The sequence below is a fragment of the Trachurus japonicus genome, chromosome 6, assembly GCF_045865225.1.
Source record: "Trachurus japonicus isolate A0001 chromosome 6, Traja_1.0".
Lineage (NCBI taxonomy): Eukaryota > Metazoa > Chordata > Actinopteri > Carangiformes > Carangidae > Trachurus > Trachurus japonicus.
Window position 1 is genome coordinate 19,529,731 of NC_140912.1, and position 3,728 is coordinate 19,533,458.

Here is a 3,728-nt window from a genome sequence, read left to right on the forward strand (position 1 = left end):
GTTTGTTAGAAACAGTAGACATGTAGTTATGATACAGGATGCTTTTGTACATTTGTAAAAATACAGGCTTTCATACTAAAATAATTTATGCAGATAGTAACAGGTTATGTTGTACGCACAGCAGCAGTCAATGAGGCGTCTATGTATGTCTATGTTCCCTTGGGCCTAACCCCCCCCCCACACACACACACACACACACATACACACATGTCCCTTTAGGGGCTCCGTACATGATATATATGGTTAAGAGGAAGTCTTTCTTTTTTTTTTTTTTTTTTTACTGTAAGCACGTAGAAGGTTACTGATTCTACCTGGTGCCAAACGTCATCTTATGGGAATCTGACAGGAGAAAGACTCAATTATTTCCCACCTGCCTCTACAACCCCTCTGGACATCCACCCCCAAACCAGAGAGGAAAGCAGCGATCCATTTCCAGCACTGTGCAGAAAGACATGGCGCCTACATGAGCACATATAAGCCAACTGAGAATTGAAGTCCCTATAAAGCCTTTGATGTTATGTCTTATCATTTTTGTGAGAGGATGTTTTTCCACATCATTTGTTAAAGTAAATTCTGTTAAATCACTTGTATGTTGTATGTATGTTGGCTTTGCCACATGTACTGTCACCAGAAAAATGTAATTACATTAAGCCTTATTCATCCTTTCCTGTAACCTTCATTTAGTTTTCATTCTCACTTTAGAGGATCATTTCATCACCCTCTTCACTTCAGAACACAACAGTCGCAGCTCTGTGACTGTGCTTCAGCTGTGACCCGCATGCCGTCATCTCCCTCCTCCACCTTCATCCCTCCACCTTTATCAGCGAACATGTGGACAGAGGCTCCGTGAAAGAGGGCACAGAGAACAGGCAGGCTGAGGAGAGAGGTAATTTCTGCTGTCTCACCTCACCGCTTTCCTCATTCAACTCTGATTAGCTCCAATAATGTATCTTAGACTTTTCAGCTGTTCAAAAGGGAAGGGGGCTGAAAGGAAGTGAGCGAGAGGGGCAAGATGGTGAAGAATACGTCCCCTCCCTCACAGTTCTCCCACACCATTAATCTTTCTCTTCTCGCTGTCATCTCGAGAACGTGATTATGGTGACTTAATTGTATTTTGGGAGTTTCTCTACATTGTATATATTTTACCTTATAGAACCACTTGTCAAACATTGGAAATGTAGATTAGCAATGGTCCTCCAAAGCCATCTAACACTTCAGTGTGAAATTTGGGACAGTGGGTCAGTGGGTCAAAACATACATGATAAAATATTATCATGTACGTTTTGACTTGATGATGGTACTAACCATATTTTACAGAACAGAACAGTCTATAACAAGAAAATGTTATAGGATGCCTTGTCTGACACACTGTGACTGTCTGCAGAATTATGGGCTATTCTGTAATTTTGAGATATTTCACCAGGAAAACATTTACCTCAGGTTGACACAACAGGAATAGTCAGGAGAACACCATCTGTATAATATTTCATTTATTTTTCAGTCTGACAGAAAGTGGGAGACAAACCAGTTAATGAACATGTCATCCACAGAGTTGTGCCAATGGTATGGCTAGAACGGCCCAATTCAGTTTCTTTGTTTCAACCACTGAATAATGAACAGCTGAAAATCTTAGAAGAAAATGACTAGTCATTTTTTTTAAACATATATAGTATATATATACACACACACAATATTTTTTTGCAAAAAATATTGATTTTACATGAGCAAATTAACAGTCATTATTTATAAAAGGTAAAGACTTGAAGCTTGGCACTCAAATCAAAATTTTCATCCATAAACAGCTCATTACATCCTCTTCTACTTAAGACCTCTTTCTCAAAGCTACAGCTATATTCCCCCTCCATAATTTGCTCAGTTTCTGCAAAAAAAAAAAAAAAAAAAAGCTTTCCTGTTTTTTGTTTTAGCTGTGATAGACATTTAAATGAAGCTGATTATCAGGAGAAGAACAGATGCAGCCATGGAAATCTAACAGACAAAAATCTTCTCACAGATAATGAATTCATGGTATGAACATGTAGAAGGTCTAACACACAATATGTCGAATGCCAATAATGTCAGCAAGAGAAAGTGGCGGCTCTCTCTCTCTCTATCACAATGAGTTCTGAGCTTGCAATCACATGCCACTCCCCCGAGCAGAGCAGCCTCAAAGGCATGCAGACACACAAAGTGGCACCACGCGCATATACACATGCAGAACACACAATGTCTGCAGCCAGTGGTCATCAAACATAGTCTCTTTCCTTCAGTTCAGACAAAAGCTTGCGACATGTTCATTAAGCAGCAGGGATCCCATTACCGCACTCAACAGCCTCCCTGTCACAATGCTCACACATAATTAGTTACACATGCAGCCCCAGGAATGCTAATTGTTGCTCTCCTCCCCTCACTCGCTCATTTCTTTCAGTATAGTTTCACAAATCCTTCTTCTTTCCCCTCATTTGTTTGCTCAGCAGGTGGCAGATTTTTTAGATTGTCTGTTCAAGTTGCTCAGAAAAACTTTCGAATTACAGTTTAAATGTCCTTGCTAATAATATATGGTAACATAGTGATACAAAAAAGCAAATGAATGGCAGGGCTGTATGGCTTAGGTCAATTTTTTTTGGGACTCACATGTGCTGAAAAAACTCCCCTTCATTCCCTCCCCCTCATTCCATCATCCATTGTTGACTGCTCATTTAGGGGAATAGGTCAGCAAAACATGTTTGCTGATGAGTTGGTCAGTGGAAGGGGTCACTGTAATTGCATAGCCTACTGTTTGCCATTACTGAAGCCAGGAAGCAAAAAGTCCACAGTGAAACATCAGACATCAACAGCAGAGCATGGAAAGGGATCATTAAGTAATAGTGAATGGAAAACAAGCCGTGGACTCATTTATGAATCTAATGTTTGTTTGTTTGTTTGTGTCCAAAATTCATGCTTGGTGCTGTCTGCAGCCAACCTTTCAATCTCTATTAATTGATTCTTAATGAACTATGATATTATAATGAACTATGGCACTGTGTAGAAGATACCACGCTTGAATTTAAATTTGTTTTCATTAAAAATTGGAGCATCTCCCTTTGTTGAAGGAAAATAGTAATACCAAATTAATTAGTACAGTCCGATGTAACCCGTCAATGCAATGATCTCTGCCTGCTATGAAGGAATGCAGAAGTATAACTTATGGATTTTGATTTATTTATAAAAAATAAAATAAAAACACCAAAATTCTGAAACCAAAGTCATCCCAGACTTCCAGATGCCACTACTAAATTCATAAGTGACTAAATAAATGCAATATTAATAATGTACACATGACATAGAGGTCAGTATCAGATGGTTGAATTAAGTTACTATCTGTGAAATAAAGTGTGTAAATCAGAGTTACCAGAGAATGGCAGGATTCTAAGGGACAATCTCCTTCTGTTGAAGTTTCGATTAATAATTCAGAGCACTATTTGACATCAGCTCATCACAGACAACACCAGAAAAGTTCAGTCTACTTTTACAGAATGGTCTCAATGCTTCTCCTTTGAAGAAGTTGAGTTGGTGCCACTTTTAACCCACATATTGTATGCTATACTTCACATTCTTTGGCCAAACTCACTGAATAGTCTTGAAAGTATATTTTGTCAACCAGACTACAAAACTTTCAAAATACAATAAAAACAGAACTAAGGCCACATTCAGACTGCCAGCCAAAATCCAATTTTTAGCCAATCCAAATT